This window comes from Eptesicus fuscus, chromosome 5 (assembly GCF_027574615.1).
Source record: "Eptesicus fuscus isolate TK198812 chromosome 5, DD_ASM_mEF_20220401, whole genome shotgun sequence".
NCBI classification, from domain to species: Eukaryota; Metazoa; Chordata; class Mammalia; order Chiroptera; family Vespertilionidae; genus Eptesicus; species Eptesicus fuscus.
The window spans coordinates 27840534-27862794 of NC_072477.1; the positions used below are offsets into that span (position 1 = coordinate 27840534).

Consider the following 22261-nt stretch of genomic DNA (forward strand, 5'->3'; position numbering starts at 1 on the left):
TGAGGTGACCTGTGTGTGGAGGGGACTAATGAGATAACCTGGCACATAGAAGATGCCCAGTAAATGGTGTGGAGTTTTTAACACCCCAAGCAGCATCCCTAGACTGAGTTATAGCCAGAGACCTAGTGGCTGGCCTCATTCACCGGTAGGCAGGACCCCCTCCTGGGCTCTTGGATGTAAGTCACTCCTCAGGCAGTGGACAGTGACTTTCATGGAACAAGGGGTGACCCTCCCCCCATCTCACAGTGACAGCCTTGGTTCACGTGGCCTGAGCTTGAGGAAGAGCCAGGGCAGGGGTGTCTGTTCAAAAGGGGAGGATTTCCAAGAGCAAGGAAACGGAGCTCAGCTTTCGGTCTGTGTGCTGGGCAGCCTTCTGCTCACCCTTGGTCAGTCCTAGAGCGGTGCGGTCCAGTAGAACCCTCTGTGGTGATGGCCATGCTCTACCTCTGCACCGTCCAGTCTGGTAGACACCAGCCACACGTAGCGGCTGAGCACTTGAATGTGGCTAGTGCCGCTGAGGAACGGAATTCTTTATATTACCCACTTTTAGTTAATTAACATTTAAATATCCAGTTGTAGGCAGTGACTATCACTTTGAATAGTGCAGTTCTGGAGTCTGTAGAGAAATAATATATGTGTGCACTACCTGTTCTTGGCTTGTGCCTGATCTCCCGGCTGCTAGTTTTCATGTATCCTGTTCACAGAAGATAGTCAGGGTGTGCTGGGTTCCTAGCAAGAGTCAGGTGAGTTATCCTCTCTACCAGTCAAGAGGACATGACAAAGTCGGGGTAGTAGCCAGAAGGGACGCCCCCAAAGCTATGGCCACCTTGCTGAGATGGATCCGCCTGGCCAGGCGTCTGACCTGTCTTCTCGTCCCGCACCTTACCGTCTGGTTTTTGCAGCAGCAGAGGTAGGCAGGTGGTGCTCAGATACGTGATCCTCGTGCCAACGAGGTGTGTTCCAGAACGGGGGAAAAAATCACTTGTGTTGGTCCAGATTTTCTTGATTGCAAGTGACAGAAAGCCCAACCACCTAGCTGGAGTCAAAAGGAACATTCACTTTCTTGTTAAAGTGAAACACCCAGGCCAGCGAGGGGCCTGGTAAAGTTACTTAAATTCTTTTGTTCAGAAGCTGATGGAAACGACAGGCCATCAGTCATATGATCTCACGTTCCTTTCGTTTGTTAATGAACACGGTGCACCGCTGACTAGGACCCACAGTTTCCAGCCCCTGCCTGCCGGGCGAATCTTCGTGGACTGGCCATGTTCACTTGGCGACTGGGGGTCTTGCGCTGGCCCCGCTGGCACTGCAGGGACCACGAGAAGACGTGTGCGATACGGGGTAGGACATGTCTGTCTGCTTAACTACACCTCCTCTGGCTTCTCTGGCCTTGCTGTTTCCCATACTGGTTTAGCTTGCTCCTACCTCGGTCTTTTCACTGACTGTTCCCTCTGCCTGGAATGCTTTTCCCAAAGCTCTTCTCATCTTTCTGACCTATGCCCAAATGCTACCTCCTTACCGAAGTCTAAGACTCACTTTCTTTTTTTTTTTAATATATTTTATTGACTTTTTACAGAGAGGAAGAGAGAGGGATAGAGAGTTAGAAACATCGATGAGAGAGAAACATCGATCAGCTGCCTCTTGCACCCCCCCCACTGGGGATGTGCCCGCAACCAAGGTACATGCCCCTGACCGGAATCGAACCTGGGACCCTTGAGTCCACAGGCCGACGCTCTATCCACTGAGCCAAACCGGTTTCGGCTAAGACTCACTTTCTAACATCCCGTTTCTTTCTGTCCCCTATCAGGCCTCTCCCCTTTTTTGTGCCCCGACATCAGAAATTACGGTATAGCTCTAGCCGGTTCAGTGGACAGAGCGCCAGCCTGCGGACCAAAGGGTCCCAGCTTTGATTCCGGTCAGGGGCACATACCTCGGTTGCAGGCTCCTCCCCCGGCCTGGGCCCTGGTCAGGGCCCGTGCCGGAGGCAACCAATGGATGTGTTTCTATCACATCGATATTTCTCTCTCTTTCCCTCTCTCTTCCACTCTCTCTAAAAATCAATGGGGTAACCTGAGGACACCCTAAGGACACGGCGATAACAGGGAGCACCCAGATAAATAAATGTGTGGTCACTTTGTCAGCGAGTCTGTGAGAGCACGGCTGGCAGGAGGAGGCTCGCTGGTCTCATGTGACAAGGATTTCCAGGGCCCTTCAGCTGCCACCTGATGGGAGCTGCATAGGGGATTATTGATGAAGGGGCGGGAGGCAGCTCTTTACAGTAACACATGCCTCGCCCTGGGACGGCGGCCAGGCAGCTAATTAGAGAGCCCAGCAGCTGTCCAGCCTTTCAGGCAGCAAGCAGTGGTTACCAGTGCCAGGAGTCAGGGGGGTGGGGGGACAGGAGAGGGGCATGGGGCCAGACCACCCTCTGAGATACAGGGACTGGGCTGTCAGGGTTCATGCAGAGGGAACATGGGAGGGGCATGTAGTTAGAGTGAACTGGAGTGGGGGGGGGGGAGGCGGGGAGGAAGAGAGGACAGGTGGCCTCAGGTGAGACAGAAGGCTGGGTGGCGAGATGTCCAGCCAACGGGGAAACCCAGATTCCAAGCCCTGAGGGAGCGGGCCCAGAGTAGAAGGCAAGGTCAGGTGGCGTCCACCCCCTGTCTTCACCCACCTTGCCTATGCCAGTCGGGTGCCCAGGGCCTGGGTCTCCTCGCTCCCCGGGGTATTTGGAGCTCCAGTTATATTTGTAGCTGTGTGTGGTCACTCCTGGGTTGGGGAAGTTGCCAAATCCACTTGTGTTCAGGGCCGGTCTTACTACAGGACAAGTACAAGCATTCGTTCTGTGTCACATGGGAAGTACTGGGAGGACTTGGAGTAACCAGAGGGCTCTGCAATGGGCCTTCGGGGCAGCTTCTCTTTCCTTTGTGGGAACCCGGGGTGAAGTAGATTTGGGGAGAGTTAAGGAAGAGGAGAGTGGGAGAGAGAGAGGGATAGTGTTTTGCCTGCTGCTTCCTGGCTCCAGTCTCAGGTTCTGGGCCATGTAGGTGTGGGCGGTGAGTTGGGGTAGATTTGTTGTTGGTTTTTTGTTTGTTTGTTTGCTTTTGTTTGTTTAATTCTCACCTGAGGATATTTTTCCATTGATTTTTTAGAGAGAGTGGATGAGAGGGTGTGAGACACATCGATTGGTTGCCTCCTGCATTTGCCCCAACCGGGCCCTGGGGATCGAGCCTGCAACCGAGGTATATGCCCTTGACCAGAAATCGAACCCTCGACCCTTCGGTCAGAAGGCTGACACTCTAACCACTGAGCAAAACCGGCCAGGGCCAGATTTGGTTTTTAGGTTCCGGTCAGAGAAGCAGAGATTCAATCCTGCAAACCCAGCTTACCCTACATAGTTATAGGGGAGGAGCGAGAATGATGCAGAGGGAATTTCCTGCCAGCAGCCGGTGGGTAAACCTCTTCGGGAAATGAATTCCACTTGCATGAAAACTGGATGTGCCTTTTGAGAGGGCCAGCACGTTGTAGAAATAACAGAATAGGCATTGTCATTCTCCGGCCTGACCCTGAGCTTGGAGCCTGCAGTGTCCCGGGGGACGCCTGGGACGCCTCAATCCTGCCCCAGACTTTCTCATGTGACACGTCTTCCGGATTGTCTAGACCAGTGGTCGGCAAACTCATTAGTCAACAGAGCCAAATATCAACAGTACAACGATTGAAATTTCTTTTGAGAGCAAGATTTTTTTAAACTTAAACTTCTTCTAATGCCTCTTCTTCAAAATAGACTCGCCCAGGCCGTGGTATTTTGTGGAAGAGCCACACTCAAGGGGCCAAAGAGCCGCATGTGGCTCGTGAGCCGCAGTTTGCCGACCACGGGTCTACACCCAAGGCACCCACCTCGTCTATCCACACCGCTCAGTCCAGGTGATGGCTCTTGGAGGTGGGAGAAAGGAGCATGAGCATCCTTCTTTCATCCCTCATCTCCAGAGAAAGCCCTTCCATGATGAGAGCCTGAAAATGAGGGACGATTCCCAGCCATCACTAGGTTTGGTTAATAACACTGGACCGTGCAATCCCCCAAGAATTTAGCTGGGCCCTTCTCTTCCTTGTTTGTCTAGCCACCGAACAGAAATTTCATGGTCTTGGAATTCATTATGTGGAGGGGGAAACAGACACATAATGATTTTAAAGATGGAACAGTGTTTCTTTTTTAAAACTTATTTTTTAATTTAAATATTTATTGTTGAAATATTACATATGCCCCCCCTTTTTCCCCCCATTGACCCCTTCTAGTCTGCCCCCGCCCCCTGCCCCAGGCCTTCACCACCCTATTGTCTGTGCCCATGGGTTAGGCATATATGCATACAAATCCTTGGGTTGATCTCTTCCCACTCACCCCTGCCTTCCCTCTGAGATTCAACAGTCTGGAAAATTACGTTTCAATAGAAGGAAAGGGCCCGTGGGGACCTTGGTGATGGGGGACTGTGGGAAGATGGCAGCATCATCAAAGGGGTGAGGTGGGAGGCAGGGTCTTGGAGGAGGAGCGGGTGCGGTGGGCTGCGGAGGAGGGCAGGTAGAGAGGCTTGAACCCGTGTCGGGGTCTCTGCTCTTCAGGCTCCCAGCAGCGCCTGGCCTGTCGAGGGGAAAACCGTACGGACAGACTCGGCTGTATGTTTACAAATACGAAGCTGGCAGAACGGACTAAGGAGGTGACACTTAATGAAGTGCAGACATGTGCCTTAAGAGTGAGACAGGACCGAAAGCATTTTGAAGGCCTGCTGTGTGGGGAGAGGGGTGGCTCTAGAGCCTGAGGACCAGGGTTTGAAGCAAAGGTGTGGATGTGGCCCCATTTCTTAATATCCTGAGACTCAGTGTTTTCATCTCTAAAATGGGAGTGAGGGGTGATCATTCCTGCCCTCCCTGCAGGAGTCTCAGCAAAATCATGAGAGATGATATACTCCAAAAAGTCTAAGTTCTACGCACATGTTAGTCGTTTTCAGGGCTCCTCACACATGCATGTACTCTCAAAACTGGTTCAGGCCATGCAGTCCACAGAGGAGCCTAATGCCCTGTGCACCCTGAGACCTACTCTAAGGGGGCAGGAAGTGTTGGAGGGGGCTGGGACTCCCCCCCCCCCATTATACCATCACCTCCTCATCCAGCCCCATCAGCTCCCTGGGGAAGACTAGGAAGCAGGAGGTGCCCAGCAGGAGGGAGCCTGCTCTGACCGCCACGGCTTCGTCTGCCAGGGTGGTACCTCGACCAGCAGTGGGCTGGGCTCCCAGGGCTGACGGCAGCGACCAGCAGGCTCTGCTGCCAGGATGTGGGCTTTGGTTTCTCTTTCTGTCTTCGTTTTGACTTGTGCGGTGGATGTGGCCTGCTCAGGGCCCAGGGAAGGGGAAGTGCCCGTACCCAGGGGTGGCATTGAACTCCCCAGGCACAGGGTCATGGTGGTGCTGGGGTGGCGGACATGCCCCATTCAAGCCCTTCCTCGAGGGGATAGGTATGTGCCTTGGTGACCTCTTGCCCCTATCAGGCAGGCAGGGAGACGGGGGCGGGGGGGGGGGGAGGCTGATGGGTGGGGCAGGGCAGGGTTGGAGGCTCCTGTGTGTGGAGGAGCTGGGAGGGACAGAGGACAGGGACAGTGCCCAGCACAGCCTCTGCCCTCCATTTCTCAGTGCAGGGGAGAGACCCGGGGGTGCACACCGTCTCCACCCACCAGCCCATGTGCACACAATGAACTTCAGGTCCCCAACCCCTGCCCTGTCGCTGCTTGGCTCCCCCGCTGCCTTGCAAGTTGTCAGCTTAGGGAGCAAAGGCCTGAGGCCCCTCTGCTCATAGGGCCCGGGGTGGGGCAGGGAGGAAGGTGACCGGAGGTGTCAGCAGCGGGTAGCCCCTCTGTGGCCCACCCTGTTTGGCCATCCAGGCGGGATGGTGCCAGCTGCCCTCCACTCTCCCCCTCCCCAGTCATACACTCTCCTCCGCTTCCGAGTGGCCAGTGCGTCCTTCCGTAGGCCGTGCTGCACCTGACCTTGGGCTTGTGCAGGTGGTGCTGTGTTTAAGGGGTTTTCCGGGAAGCTCCCGCCCCTTCATATTAAAACAAAACACCTGGGAATCTCTATCCAACGGTCAAGTCCTAGGGATGTATTGGAAATACGTACGTGGCCAGGGACGTTGTCAGGTTAGATTTATGGCAGCTGTAGTCAGTTACAGGTGTTAATAGGAAGGCCTCCACAACAATAATGACAAAAGAATGGAATGAAGTAAGTGTCGGGGTGGCGGGATTGTGGGTAGAGGGGTTAGCACCTATTTTGATGGTGTGCGTGTTGTCCTAACTCCCTAAATGCGAAAACCAGCCTCTGACACTGCCTCCCCCGCCATGGGGCTCGTGACCACCCTTGGGAACAGATGTACCCACTACAGGGTGAAGGTGAGTGTCGGCTGAAGCTAAGTAAGAATGGAGCTGGATTGTAAAATTATATCCGCTCTCTGATTTATGAGTGAGCACACACTCCCTCGTGGTAAAAGGAGTCCTAAGTCCTGGCCCCCCTGGGGATGTGACTTGAGATGGATCCAGGGCTCTCGTTGCTGGATTAACCAGCCCCGAGCAGACAGGGCGGCCTGGAGGAGGTGGCCGGTTCCAGGGGAGGGGTCAGGCAGTGTGGGCAGGACGAGTGTCGAGTGCTGAGCCTGGAGCTGGGCCTTGTGGTGTTCGCCTTGAGGCTGCTTCTCTGGCTGGCCCCGGTGGCTCGGAGCTGGGGACAGTTGAAGCTAACGAACACCTTCTCTTTTGTTCCCAGGGACACATGGAAGCCACCTGCCCACTAGCCGAGGATCGGCTAAGCCCTGGGACTGATGCTTGCCCACGCTGCTGAGAATGGCACGGTCGCCCAACCAGGCACCAGGACAAAGGTGAACCCAGGACACTCCTGGACAGCGATCCCGATGTCTGTTCTGAGCTGCGCACTGAAGGGTGTGATAAGTGAGTGTGTGACGGGCTCCCCGGGGAGAGCCAGCCCTCGCGGCCTCGGCAGCGTGGAACCAGGTCTGGAAGTCTGGCCTGAGCCTGCTTTCTGCCCCAGGGCCTGCCAGGGCCCCCGTAACCCCTGTCCAGGGCCCCCATAACCCCTGTCCAGGGCCCTTGTAACCCCTGTGGAATTGTGCATTAAGAAGTAGTCCCAGAGGAGAATAGGGCGGGAATGGGCAGGCAGGGTCCAGCAGTGTCAGGCCATGTCCCTTGCTGGAGTCATGGCCTCGAAAAACAAGGCCAGACTCAGAGGCGACGTGAGTGGCATGAGACGCCCAGCACCCAGGAGACGCATCTTCCAAACCCTCCTTGTCTGTAGGCTCACGGATGCTTTGAGCCTTGGGCTCCCCTTCTGTCAGTAGGAACCGTGCCTCCCCTGGGACTGGTCTCTGCCCAGATGCCACGGTCAGTTTCTGTGTCTCAGGTAGAGCATCCAGGGCCCTGGGAGGTGAGGGATTTGTGGCACCCGAGCTGCCATAAAACTGGCCATCGGGGCGTCTCCTCTTCAGTCCAGATAAGCTTCCTGTAGGGCGAGAGGCCCCCCACTGTGGAGCGTCGCCTGTCCTCACGTGGCCTTTCTTTCCAGCCCTGGCCTCTGGCTTTTCCTGGATGATGCTTTTAAACATGGCAATTGTCAGCATTTCCAAGCCCCAGAGGCCTGAAGGCTGTTCTGTCTGTGGGACCAGGGACCAGCAGGGAGAGGGGGTGCACTCCTGACTGGACAAGCATTCAGGAGCAGCTGGGCTGGTCCCTGGGAGCTGGAGCCTTAGTTCCACGGAGGAGCTTGCAGGGAGGGAAAGGAGTAACCAGGTATTTCTCAGCTTTAGGTGGAGCTTGACTCGACTGGCAGCTGAGAGTATAAAACTCAGGGCTAGCATCTGTGTTGGCTGAGTCTGGGCTTGCAAAATCAGTCTGTGCTGGGAGGGTCTTTCAGGAAGCGTGCTCTGGGATTGCTCTGTGGCCGGCGAGTGGTGAGTGTGCCTGGACCGTGGGAGGGGCGTGGGGGTGGAGAGAGGCCCCTGGAGGCCGCTGTGGGAATGCGGTGACTCAGTCAGGAGACCTCTTCCCCACATAGCACAGACGTCCCCAGAGCAATCTACATCACCAGCCTTCAAACGGGGTACCCTCTGTCCCGTGAGCCCACTTCTGGAATTCCTCATTAACAGATAGTCCCAGAGAAGAAAAGGGCTGAACTATTTTGTTCCAGGCAGAAAACAAGACGTTTCTTGTGGAGTCGGTGTAACAGTGGAAATGGGAAACAGTTGTTCTCCCTTTGTTGAACATCTGTGTCAAGCAAATGACAGTTTTCTACTTGTGGAGTATTACACAGCCATTGTAATAATGAGCACATAGGCAATACACCGATGTGGAAAAGCCATTGTGATATAGTAAGTGCTAATATCAGGTTACAGAGCAAGTACGTTAGGGTAACTTGTAAAATAAACTTGTGAGAAAAGATTGCAAAGAGGAAATGATAATGGCTGCTAGTTTGGTGGAATTAGGCATGCCTTTTCTTTTCTAAGATGCCTGGATTTTTCTCTCAAAACAAAATTTAATCTGGATGAATACACAACACACCATTAGTGGTGACTTTCTTTACGATGTGGGGTGATGGGGGACTTTGCTTTCTAAGTCATTCCTTTCTGTAATGTTTAAATTTTAGCCGTGAGCATGTTACATTTGTAATCAGAAAAAATAATAAAGATATTTTGAAATGATAGAGTTGAAATTAAAAAAAAAAAACAGGAGAAAGAGGAGAATAGAAAGGTTAAGCTGGCTAGCTATTTATATCTGCTCTCATCAGTGTTTTAAGGGGCTGTGCCTGCTTGGGCCCAATCATTCATTCATTCATTCATTCATTCCATAGGCAGTAGTGGGTCTTGTTGCCAGGCACTGTCCTAGGCACCGGACAGAGCTCCTATCCTGATGGAGCTTTTTCTCTAATGGGGTGCGGGGGTGGGGGGGGGGGGCGGTATGACAATGAACAAGTAGCAAAATATCAGAATGTGAGAGTGCTGTGAAGAAAACAAAATGGGGTGATGTGAGTGATAGGGAGGCTATTTTGGGTCGGAGATCAGAGGTCTGAGGGGTGACGTTGAACTGAGACCTAAATGACAGCAGGGAGGCAGCCACCTGAGGTCTGGGGGAGCCTTGCGGCACTGCACAGGATGCCCAGCCTACGGGCCCATCGCGAGCGCCCTTTGTTGCGTGAGCCCTGTAGAACCTCTGGGTCGGGGCTGACTGTCCCTCAAGCCCACCTTCCCCCTGCGCCTGCCCGCTGGGATTTGCTTAGCATCTGAGACCCTCCCCTGCTTGCTGGCCTGTGTGGAGCGGTTGCCCCTGACACTCTGGCTGCTGTTGGTCCAGGCACAGGGCTTCTCTGGCCAGCCTGCGCGTTGGCCACTGCTCCTGGCGGGCAGGGCTGGGCCATCTGAGATTCCCAGCAGTATTGGGGCAGCTGGCAGTTGGGGGGGCTGCAGGTACTGTGTGTCCTGGTAGGGCACCCTTGAGGCCCTGAGAGGTGGCTGCCTTGGTCCTGAGAGGGTCAGCTTGTGACCCTGGGGGACCCTTGTGCAGATCCTGCCAGACCTTGGCCTCAGAACAGAACATGGTCTCCCACCACAGTCTGAAAGCCTTTGGTAGCTCTGACACCCGTTCTGAGCTTCACTGATGATCTACCTTAAATCTCATATCCTTCTTGTTCCCTGGTGTCTCTCCGTATACCGTCCAGCCTTCCGGGAGCAGAAACTCGGAAAATGGTAGTGCCCTCAGAGGAGCCTGTAGTCAGCTTCGAGCAGTCAGTATCCTGGGGGGACTGAAGGCTCTGGAGCTGGGCTCGAATCCCACCTCTGCCTTGTATAGCTGTAAGAACTTAGGCTAATTATTTAGTCTTTCTCTGCCTCAATTTTTCCCATCTGTAAAATGGGCCTGAAGAGTATCTGAGTTAATACATGAAAAATGCTGAGAAGAATGCCTGATGATTAATATTACTAGAGGCCCGGTGCATGAAATTTGTGCACGGGTAGGGTCCCTAGGCCTGGCTGGCGATCAGGGCTGATTGGGGCCTTCTGGCTGCTGGCTGGGGCCTTCTTTCTGGCTGCCGGCCAGGGCCTCCCTTCTCCGGCTGCCGCTGCTGGCCGCCAGCTGGGGCCTTCCTTCATTCCGCGCCGGCCCCTGGTGCTCGGCGCACGTCATAGCAAGCGATAGAACTCCCAGTCGAACTCCCACGGGGACACTTTGCATATTAGCCTTTTATATACATAGAAGATTGTGACTGAGAGGTGGAGGGAGGACCATCCCAGGGGACTTTCTTAGGGGATGCCCACAGCAAGAGAGGGTGGAAGTCTGGCATGGGGGCCAGCCAGTGACTACAGGTGTTTTCCCCCACTTGCTTCCCTTCCGGTCCGGAAGCAAGCTCATGCTGTCCCCTCCCCCGCAACTTGATAACCACAGGGGAAGCTCAAGATGGTTTCAGACCTTGCATCTTGCACCCAGATTGCCCAGACGCAAGGGCAGCTCATGGATTCCACTCACCTGCAGTACAGGGTCTGTCAGGGGCCTGGGCTCACGGTCACTCGAGCCCCACCCCCACTGCCTTGCTCTCAGGACTGTGCCCCACCACACCTCCCCAGAGCATAAAACTGTAGTGATTTGTGTACCTGGGGATGGGGAGTGAAATTTGGGAAGTCAATGGGGTGAAAGAGGAAGGCTTACTTGGCCTGGCTACATGGAGGGGAAGCCCGATTTTCTAGCAAGGTGCTCCTCTGGACAAAACCTCCCCGAGTCATTGTGTGCGGCACCTCAGCTTCCTGGAACAAGATGGGAGTTTTTGGCAAAACCAAGGACAGTCATCTCATCTGGTTCTGCTTCTAGCCTGCGCTGGGCTTTTATGCATTCTCTTTGCTCCTCTCAACTGCTCGCTCTGAGGAATAGCTCAGGAGGGGAGACACTCCTAGGGAGCAGGGCTCTGGAGGGCAGCCCTCTCCCCTCCCACCACCCGTCCTTGGAGGAGCAGTGTGCTGCCGGGAAAGCCCTTGAGTCCCAGCCCTTTGCTGGAACTCCGTGTTCCCAGGCCCATGGACCAACAGGTTTGAGGAGTTTCATCAACACTTGTACTTACTTGAGTGCTGTTCCCCCAAATCCCTCTTGTGAGACCGTCCAGACTTTTTTCCTGCCTTCAGCCTTGCCCACACTCTCCTCTTTATTCCACCCTGCATGTTCTTGTTCGGGCTGTTCCATTTTTGTGTCCTGGTTCTCAGGATGGTGTGTTTGTCACCGGGAGAAAGCGGCCAACATCCAGTGTGCTCAGTGCGCGGCGGGCTCTTCCGGACCCATTTCTTCCCAGGGCTCCGATCCCAGGGCCGAGCAAGGAGGTACGGGAAGGGGCCGGGGGCAAAGGGCGCAGGTGGGTGGAGGCCAGGCAGGGAGAGGTGTCGGTTGGACCCAGCAGAGGGTGGGTGAGCTCAGTGTAAGCTCGGCACCTGTGGTGATCAGACATGGAGTTCTGAAAACCCACCCGAGCCACTGCCTGCCTCTAACCTTCGTGTCTGTCCCATCCCAGCTGACTACACTGTCTTACCTCGCGGTTCCCTGTCTTCACCCCCATCTCCTGGCCCCAGCCAGGACTTCCGGGTTCTCCCATTTATCTTGCGTGAACCAGGCGAGTTCTCTGGCCACGACACCTCAGATGCGGTCTGGCCTTGCTTAGATATGCTTCCCCTCCACCTACGTCCTGGCACAGAAGATTCCAGAAGCAGAACCCAGGCCTCTGGCACCTCGTTCTCTCCCTCATTATCTCCTGTTCAGCAGCTTGCCCTCTCTCTCCCCCTGTGACAGCTCTCTCTTTATTCTTGCTTCTGCTCGTAAGGCTTGGGAGTCCAGCTCTTCCAGGTGGCCTGCTCCGGGGGCCTCTGGAGCCTCTGATTTGTTACCGATCGGGGAGCCCATGCTTGGCCGTCCCAAAAGATGAGACCAAGGGGCACAGCGAGCAGGATTTAAACATCAGCATCAAGGTGGGAGCCGACTTGAGCGAGGGACGTCGCTGTGTGCTTGGCTGAGTAGGAAGCCCCTTCCGGATCCTGTGGGATGGAGGAGCGTGGGGTTCAAGTGCAGGTCGGTGGACAGACCCGAGTTCAGAGGCGCGAGGGGGGCGGGAGACAGTGGTCTGTTGGGAGCTCAGGGTACAATGAGGGTGTGAGAAGCTGAGCCCCTTTCCTCCAGCCGGGCCTCCCCGCCTCAGCCACGCGGAAGCTCGTGACCGTCCTCACCTGAGGTGGTGCTCTCCCTGCGGCTGCTTGTGCGGTTATTGTTTTCACGGGGTTATGTGACTGCCAGGTTGGTGCTCTGGGTGGAGGTAAAGGCCTGACCTGCTTGTCAAAGAAGGCTGCCCGGCCGCTGGTGAGGGCAGGGGCCGGAGGACCCTGCCTAGGGGGGGAGGGGGCTCTCGCAGTAGGAGAAGCTGACCAGCCAGCCTGGCTCTGTGCCGGAAACGACAGCCACCCTTTCTTGAGTGTTGGCTGTATTCTCAGTAGTGTGTTCGCTCATTCGTCCACACGGTAACCCTCAGGGATAGCTCTTCTTGTTATCGTCACTTTACCTGTAGGGAAACGGAGGCACGGATCCTGCAGGTGGAGGGTGTCAGCCAGGAGGCAAACCCAGGCTGGTAGGATAGAGAAGTCCTGCGCTTAACCCCCACACCTGATCCAAACCTGGGAGCCATGGTCTGTTGTAGGGGGTGGCTCAGGAGGGAAGAACCTGTGTTAATTTCACATGCGTTCAGGTTTCCTGGGTTCATTTGCCTGGCAGATTTATTGAGCATTTTCTCCTTACAAGGCACAAAGATGAGTAATACATATTCATGGAACGATTTTTAAGAGAATATGTATTTTTATAAAAATTATGCATTCTTGTTGGAAATATTTTTTCGTCTCTACAGAAAACTACAAAGAAGGAAGCAAGGGTCACTTAATATCACTCACCATCCAGAGGTGATTGTGGCGAAATTCTTGGTATTATTTACACGTGTGTGTGTGTGTGTGTGTGTGTGTGTGCCTTTGCCAAATCAAAATTATATTAACTATTCACATTTGAATCCAGCTTTTTCTCTTAACATTGTAGTCAACATTCATCAAGCGGCTACTAGTGCCGGCTCCGGGCGAGGTCTGGCAAAGCTGAGTGTGACGTGTCGTCACAGACGCCGGCTGTTGCAGAGGTGACAGCAGGGCAGTGGGCAGCTCTGGTGGTGGAGGCGCTTAGGGAAGTCTTCACGGCGGAGCTGGATCTTGAAGGACTGTGAATTCACAGGCGGTGGTGGGGGTGGGGGTAGAGGTAGCAGTTGGGAAGGGTACCCCAGGTAGCAAAAAACAGCAACACAAAGACCTAAGATAGAATCTGAGGCAAAGGGGGGTCACTCACGACTTTACCTGCCATCCCCAGGGGTTTGGGCCTTATGTTCAAGACCCACTAATGGTTAAATGGGGATAAACATTGGATTTGCATTTTGGAAAGATTGCTGTTTGTACACACTCTTTCATCGTGTGATGAGTGAATTGGAAAGGAGGCGAGGAGATGATGGAGTCATCCAGGTGAGAGAAGACAAAGGCTTGAACTAGAGCAGCAGCAATGAGAAAGAGGAATGAAGAGAAGAAGATGGGTTTCAGAGATATTTAAGAGGTAGAAAGGACAGGCGTTAATAGCTGACTTGGTGCTTTGCCATGTGACTTGTGTCGGCCAACCAGACATTAGTGGGCGTGACTTAACCAGTCTTTTTTTTTTTTTCCATTAGTATCTTTTTTTCAATAGACTATTTTTATTTTTTTTTAATTATCAGAGAGAGGAAGGGAGAGGAGAGAGTGAGTCATCAACGATGAGAGAGAATAATTGATCGGCTGCCTCCTGCACACCCCCTACTGGGGATTGAGCCTGCAACCCGGCCATGTGCCCTGACCGAGAATCACCCGGGTTGTGGGCTCAATCGATTCTATCTTGGATCTTTACATTCCTGGTTCATGGGTTGATGCTCAACCACTGAGCCACATGGGCTGGGCTTAACCGAAGTCTTGAAAAGCGCTGGTGCCATTGGGCTTGCTGCTCTTGTGCCTTTGCCCTTGTCCTGAGAAGAACATGCTGGGGGTAGTCCCCTGGGCTCAGGAGGAGGATGAGAGACAAGTGGAAGAGAGTCACCCCAGCCAAACAGGACAAGCCTCCAGAGGACTCGCACTCTTAGGATGGAAGTCATGAGTCCCAAGATCTGCCAACCCGTGGACACGTGAGCTGTAGATTTAAATGAGTAGGTTTAAGCCACTGAGTTTTGGGATGATTTGTTATGTGATGGTTGCTAACTGATAAGAAATGTCTTGGTTCCTGTGTGGAATGCTTACTGTGTGCCAGGCACTATCTAGGCACGGGAGACACAGTGCTGAACCAGACGGACAAGGTCCTTACGCGCAGGGAGCTCATGTGAGAGGGGGGATGTGGCAGAGGAAGCCAGAATGACGCCAGGACTCCTGGCTGCTAACTGGGTGCATGGTGGTACCAGTAGTCAGGATGGGTCGTAGGAGGATAACAGGTTTTTTTTTTTTTTTTTAAATATTTTTATTGAGGTATTATATGTGTACATATCTTACTATTACCCCCCCACCCCACACCCACACATGCCCTCCCCCCCCAGAGTTTTGCGTCCATTGTTTATGCTTATATGCATGCATACAAGTCCTTCGTTTGATTTCATAACTCCCCCACCTTTCCCAAACTTTCCCCCTGTACTTTGAAAGTCTGTTTGATGCTTTACTGTCTCTGTATCTATCTTTTTGTTCACCACTTTATAATGTTCTTTACTATCCCTAAGTGAGTGAGATCATGTGGTATTTTTCTTTCATTGACTGGCTTATTTCACTTAGCATAATGTTCTCCAATTCCATCCAGGTTGCTGCAAATGATGAGAATTCCTTCTTTTTTATGGCAGCATAGTATTCCATTGTGTAGATGTACCACAGTTTTCCGATCCAGTCATCTGCTGATGGGCACCTAGGCTGTTTCCAAATCTTAGCTATTGTAAATTGTGCTGCTATGAACATAGTGGTGCATATATCCTTTCTGATTGGTGTTTCTAGTTTCTTCGGATATATTCCCAGGAGTGGGATTACTGGGTCAAATGGGAGTTCCATTTTCAGTTTTTTGAGGAAACTCCATACTGTTCTCCACAGTGGCTGCACCAGTCTGCATTCCCACCAGCAGTGCACGAGGGTTCCTTTTTCTCCGCATCCTCGCCAACACTTGTCGTTTGTTGATTTGTTGATGATAGCCATTCTGACAGGTGTGAGATGGTACCTCATTGTTGTTTTGATTTGCATCTCTCGGATAATAAGTGACTTTGAACATGTTTTCATGTGTCTCTTGGCCTTCCTTCTGTCTTCTTTTGAAAATATTCTGTTTAGGTCTGTTGCCCATTTTTTTATTGGATCATTTATCTTCCTCTTATTGAGTTGCATAAGCTGCCTGTAGATGTTGGAGATTAAACCTTTATCAGTGATAGCATTTGCAAATATGTTTTCCCATGCAGTGGGCTTTCTTGTTGTTTTGTTGATGGTTTCTTTTGCTGTAAAAAAGCTTTTTATTTTGATGTAGTCCCATTTGTTAATTTTCTCTTTAGCTTCCATTGCCCTAGGGGCAGTGTCAGTGAAGAAGTTCTTGTGGCATATGTCTGAGATTTTGTTGCCTGTGGATTCCTCTAGTATTTTTATGGTTTCCCGTCTTATGTTTAAGTCCTGTGTCCATTTTGAGTTTATTTTTGTGTATGGTGTAAGTTGGTGATCTAGTTTCATTTTTTTGCATGTATCTGTCCAGTTTTCCCAACACCATTTATTGAAGAGACTGTCTTGACTCCATTGTATGTTTATGCCTCCTTTGTCAAATATTAATTGAGCATAGTGGTTTGGGTCGATATCTGGGTTCTCTATTCTGTTCCATTGATCAATATGTCTGTTCTTGTGCCAGTACCAGGCTGTTTTGAGAACAGTGGCTTTGTAATACAGCTTGAAATCTGGTATTGAGATCCCACCTACTTTATTCTTCTTTCTGAGGATTGCTGAGGCTAGTCGGGGTCTTTTTTTATTCCAGATGAATTTTTGGAGAGTTCTTTCTAGGTCTGTGAAATATGCTGTTGGTATTTTGATGGGGAGTGCATTGAATCTGTAGATTGCTTTGGGTAGTATGGACATTTTAATGATGTTTATTCTACCAATCCAGGAACATGGTATGTTCTTCCATCTGTTTACGTCTTCCTCTATCTCTTTTTTCAGTGTCCTGTAGTTTTCTGCGTATAGGTCTTTTACCTCCTTAGTTAAGTTTATTCCTAGGTATCTTAATTTTTTTGGTGCGATGGTAAATGGGATTGCTTTTTTAGTCTCTCTTTCTGTAAGTTCATTATTGGTGTATAGAAAAGCCATAGATTTCTTGGCGTTAATTTTGTATCCCGCTACATTGCCGAATTCATTTATTAAGTCTATTAGTTTTTTGATGGAATCTTTTGGGTTTTTTATGTACAATATCATGTCATCTGCAAATAAGGACAGCTTCACTTCTTCTTTTCCAATTTGGATGCCTCTTATTTCTTCTTCTTGCCTAATTGCGATAGCTAATATTTCCAGTACTATGTCAAACAGGAGTGGTGAGAGTGGGCATCCCTGTCTTGTTCCTGTTCTTAGGTGAAATGGTTTTAGTTTTTGCCCATTGAGTATGATGTTTGCTGTGGGTTTATCATAAATAGCTTTTATTATGTTGAGGTATGAGCCTTCTATTCCCACCTTGTTGAGCGTTTTTATCAAGAAAGGGTGTTGGATTTTGTCAAATGCTTTTTCTGCATCTATTGATATGACTATGTGATTTTTATCTCTCAATTTGTTTATGTGATGTATCACGTTTATTGATTTGCGGATATTGTACCATCCTTGCATTCCTGGAATAAATCCTACTTGGTCATGGTGTATGATCTTTCTGATGTACTGCTGGAGCCGATTTGCTAGAATTTTGTTGAGGATTTTGGCATCAATGTTCATGAGGGATATTGGCCTGTAATTCTCTTTCATTGAATTGTCTTTATCTGGTTTTGGTATTAGGGTGATGCTGGCTTCATAGAAGGAGCCTGGAAGTGTTCCTTCCTCTTGAATTTTTTGGAATAGTCTGAGGAGGATAGGTTTTAGTTCTTCCTTGAAAGTTTGATAAAACTCTCCTGTGAAGCCATCTGGCCCCGGGCTTTTGTTTGCCGGAAGCTTTTTGATGACTGCTTCAATTTCTTCCATAGTTACTGGCATGTTGAGCTGTTTAGAATCTTCCTGATTGAGTTTTGGAAGGTTGTATTTTTCTAGGAATATGTCGATTTCCTCTAGGTTGTCCAGTTTGTTGGAATAGAGTTGTTCGTAGTATTTTGTAACAATCCTTTGTATTTCGTCGGGGTCTGTTGTTATTTCACCTCTTTCATTTCTGATTTTGTTTATTTGGGTCCTCTCTCTTTGCTTCTTGGTGAGCCTGGCTAGAGGTCCATCAATCTTGTTTATCCTTTCAAAGAACCAGCTCTTGGTTTTGTTGATCTTTTGTATTGTTTCTTTGGTCTCTATGTCGTTCATCTCCGCTCTGATCTTTATTATTTCTTTCCTTCTGCTTACACTGGGCTTATCTTGTTGCTCTCTCTCTAACTCTTTGAGTTGTTGGGTTAGGTAATTTATTACCATTGTTTCTTGTTTTTTGAAGTAGGCTTGTAGAGCTATGAACTTCCCTCTCAGGACTGCTTTCATTGTGTCCCATAGATTTTGGATTGTTGTGTTTTCATTGTCGTTTGTTGCCATGATGTTTTTTATTTCTTCCTTGATGTCTTTGGTAACCCAGTCATGGTTTAATAACATGCTGTTTAGTCTCCAAGTGTTTGATTTCTTTGGGTTGTTTTTATTGTAGTTGATTTCCAGTTTTATGCCACTGTGATCTGAGAAGATACTTGATATGATTTCTATCTTCTTGAATTTGGAGAGACTTTGCCTATGTCCTAACATATGGTCTATCTTTGAAAATGACCCATGTGCACTTGAGAAGAATGTATATTCTGTGGCTTTGGGGTGAAATGTTCTGAAGATGTCGATTAATTCCATCTGTTCTAGTGAGTCATTTAGGATTGATGTTTCTTTGCTGATTTTTTGTTTAGAGGATTTGTCCAATGGTGATAGTGGGGTATTGAAGTCTCCTACTATGATTGTATTACTGTCAATCTCTCCTTTGATATCTTCCAGGAGTTTTTTAATGTATCTTGGTGCTCCTGTATTGGGTGCATATATGTTTACCAGAGTTATTTCTTCTTGTTGGATTTCTCCCTTTAGTATTATGAAGTGGCCTTCATTATCTCTTGTTATGTCCTTCACTTTGAGATCTAATTTGTCAGATATAAGTATTGCAACCCCAGCTTTTTTTTCATTTCCATTTGCCTGGAAAACCTTTTTCCATCCCTTTACTCTCAGTCTGTATGCATCCTTTTTTTTGAGGTGGGTTTCCTGTAGACAGCAGATATCTGGGTTTTGTTTTCTTATCCAGTCTGTTACCCTGTGTCTTTTGATTGGGGCATTCAGTCCATTTACATTTAAAGTTATTATTGATAGGTACTTATTTGACGCCATTTTTATTCTATACCCCTGTGTACCTTCTTTGCTTCCTATTTCTTTCTTTTTTTTTTTTTTTTTACAGCAGACCCTTTAGCATTTCTTTCATTGCTGGTTTGGTGGTGATAAACTCCCTTAGTCCTTTTTTGTCTCTGAAGCTCCTGATTTCACCTTCAATTTTAATTGATAGCCTTGCTGGGTACAGTATTCTTGGATTTAGACCCTTCCTTTGCATGACTTGGTATATTTCATTCCATTCCCTTCTGGCCTGATGAGTTTCTGTTGAGAAATCAGTTGCTAGTCTGATGGGGGTTCCTTTGTATGTAACTGTCTGTCTCTCTCTGGCCGCTTGTAAGATTCTTACTTTGTCGTTGGTGTTTGCCAACTTAACTATAATGTGCCTTGGCGTCGGTCTTTTGGGGTTCATTTTGCTTGGAACTCTGTGAGCTTCTTGGATTTGTGTGGGTTTTTTCTTCCCTATATCAGGGAAGTTTTCTGTTATTATTTCTTCAAACAGGTTTTCTATTCCTTGCTCAGTTTCCTTTCCTTCTGGCACCCCTATTATCCTGATGTTGTTTTGTTTTGTATTGTCCCGAAGTTCCCTTACGCTCTCCTCAATCTTTCTAACTTTTGTTTCTAGAAGCTGTTGTAATTGGGTATTTTTTTCCATCTTGTCTTCTAGCTCACTTATGCGGTCCTCTGCTTCATCTAGTCTACTCTTGATGCTTTCTATTGAGTTCTTTACAGCAGCGATGTCATTTTTCATTTCTTCTTGGTTCTTCTTCATTTCTTCTTGGTTCTTACTCATATTGTCGAATTTGTCTTCCATCCTTTTCAGCCACTTTATGACCATTTCTCTGAATTCTTTCTCTGATAGGTTGTTTGCCTCTAAATCGTTTACTTCCTTTTCTGGTGATGCCTGCTTCTCTTTCCTGTGGGGGCTGTTTCTTTGTCTCCCCATGGTCTCTCTTCTCCGGATGTCTGGTTATATAGATTTCTCTCTCTGGCGTTGATTTAAAGGTATAAAATACAACACAACCAGGCACAACAGACAAGGCACTGAACAGAATTGTATTCACGATATTAATAACCTCCAATAAAGGTAACCACCAGAGAAACACAAATTAGGGAATAGGAGTGGAAGAGGGAGAGTAAAAAGAAAGAATAACAACGAAGAAAAAAAAACAACAACAAAGAGTGTGAATCTGAACTTGGGAAAAGAGCAGAAAGAAAGAAAAGAAATAACAGAAAAGAAAAAGAAAAGAAAAAAAAGTAAGAGAGACAAGAATGATACTAAGAGAGAAAAGGGGAACAAACTATATATATGGGGAGTAAACTCCACTAGAACAACCACTATTCCCAGCAAATTCCAGCAACACGAGCCTGGAGATTAATACTAACTGCAACAGCAGCTAATATCAAGTGAGGCAAGGGAAAACTAAAGTAAAAAACAAACAAAAACAAAGCAAACAAAAGAACTAACCAAACCAACAAAAAGAATAATCAAAACAATCTCATAAAAAAGCATAAAAATTCAATCTAATCAACATTCAAGCAAACAACAACAAAAGGCCCGAGAGAAAAATAATTTTTTAAAGGTAGCGTAGAGAGAGGTTTGTATGGATTTGGAGCAGGGGGTTGGGAATTAGATATATAAGTAGGGTGAAGTTTTAGCAGGGAGTAAACTGAAAAAGTAGGGAAAATCTAAAGCCAGAAAGGGTTAAGATAAACTGGGGACCAAAAGGGGAAAGGTTAGGAGGAGAGTGATGGCATAATGTTAGCTTTGAGATAGGGTAAAGCGATTGTAAGGGAAAGATGCAAGTCGAATGTAGGACACTAATCCAAAAATAAAAGAAAGAGAAAATCAAATGACATTAAAAAAAAAAAAAAAGTAAAATAATAGTAATAATAGTGCTGATTGAAAATAAAAATGTAATAATTAAAAAGGTGAAAATCAAGTGAGGAAAAAGAAAAAAATATTAGTTTCTTAAGTAAAAGATGCAAAAAATGAAAATAAAAAAATATGAGAATAAAAAATTTAAAAAATTGAAAAAAGAATTGAAAATTAAAAAATAGGAAGACTAAAATGTGCAGTAGCGGCTGTCATTCACTTCCTCTATTATTTTGTTTGGTACGCCTTTTTCCCAGTCTGGGCGGTATTTCAGTTCAGCTTCATTCCAGGGCTCCTCAGTGTTGGAAGCCAGTCCTGCTTTTTAAGCCAGCCCTGTCTTAATTTCTCGTAATTATTTTTGATTACACCAGAGACAATTAGCGTTTCAGCCCCTGGGTGGCAGTGTTTCTGAATTGACTTCCGGGCCTCTCTAGCTCTTTTTTTTTTTTTTTTTCCCCTCTATGGCACTCACTACAGGTTTGTGGAGGTATTCGCCTCAGAGCTTGTGGAGGTTTGCGCCTCAGAGCTGCCTCTCTGATGGTCACACGCAGCTCTGGCCCCAGGTTCCGAAAAAACACCTTCCCTCTGCAGTCTTTCAGGGTTTCCACCTGGGTTTACCTCTGTATTGGGCTTAGCAATCAGAGTCGGAAAGAGCCCTGGTGTGCGGAGCGTGGGTCTGTGCCCCAGACTAAGGAGCCTGCACTCCTTTGAAAATTCTTAGTCTGACCCTCCTCGTCAGATTAAAATGAGTTGCTTTCAAGAGGTCACTTCTGTTAGCAGCTCAGAAGACCCCCCTCCTCATTCACGGATCACGGCAGTTCCAACTGCCGCCGATTTTTCTAGGCACAGACCTCCAGGCTCCTGCCGGTCCTGCGGCTGCCGCACTTCCCTCACCCAGCGCTTCCCTCACCCACCGCGGGGATTAGAAACCGCAGCTTATTTCAGACAAAATCTGACCTTTCGGTGGTGCAGTGAAGAGTTTCTTTGAATCCAAATGTTTGCGCTGATAGGGGACCGGTGGTCTGGTGCTCCCAGCAGTTCAGTGTTTGCAGTTGTCGCGGAAAGTCAGGTTTCCCCTAAAATCCTCCTTTCCTTGCAAGATGGCGAGGCGCCCGGCGAGCCCGCAGCTCCAGGAGGGGACCCAGCCCCTGTGGGTGCTGCGCGGTCAGAGGAACACTGCCCAGCACTCCCCCGCCTTCTCCTGGAGTTTAGCTGTCCCTTGGCTTGCCCACATACACTCCCTCTGCGAGCCTCTGCTGCTCCGACTCTCCGCCCCAGGAACAGACTCCAAACCCGACTCTATTCCGTCGCCATTTTTTCTTCCCCCCGGATAACAGGTTTTGAGGAAAAGATAATGAGTTTGATGTAGGAAAGGAATTGGAGGTGCCTATGGGACATTTAAGTGGACGTGTCCAGGAACGAGTGGGATATGTAGGTGCAGAACACAAGAAAGATGCCTGGCTGGGGGCTGCAGGGAAACTGAGGCACGTGATAAAACAAAATATCAGCTCGGCCATTGTGGGTCAGTGGTTGAGCATCGACCCATGAACCAAAAGGGGCCCCATTCGATTCCCGCTCAGGACACATGCCTGAGTTGTGGGCTCAATCCCCAGTAGGGGGCGTGCAGGAGGCAGCCAATCGGTGATGTTTCTATGTCTCTACCCCTCTCCCTTCCTCTCTCTCTAAAATAAATAAATAAAATAT

General features: G+C 49.2%; 1 protein-coding gene across 2 annotated transcripts in view; it reads left to right on the forward strand.

The window, feature by feature from the left end:
- Positions 1-22261, forward strand: part of TMEM229B (transmembrane protein 229B) — a 43035-nt gene that overhangs the window by 19582 nt on the left and 1192 nt on the right. Inside the window, exon 2 of one of the 2 annotated variants that reach the window (XM_028141539.2) lies at positions 6801-6982. The gene's annotated coding sequence lies outside the window, so the exon portion shown is untranslated. Of the gene's footprint in view, positions 1-6800; positions 6983-12986; positions 13015-22261 lie in introns of those variants that run through there. The other variant, XM_054715974.1, reaches the window with a different exon arrangement.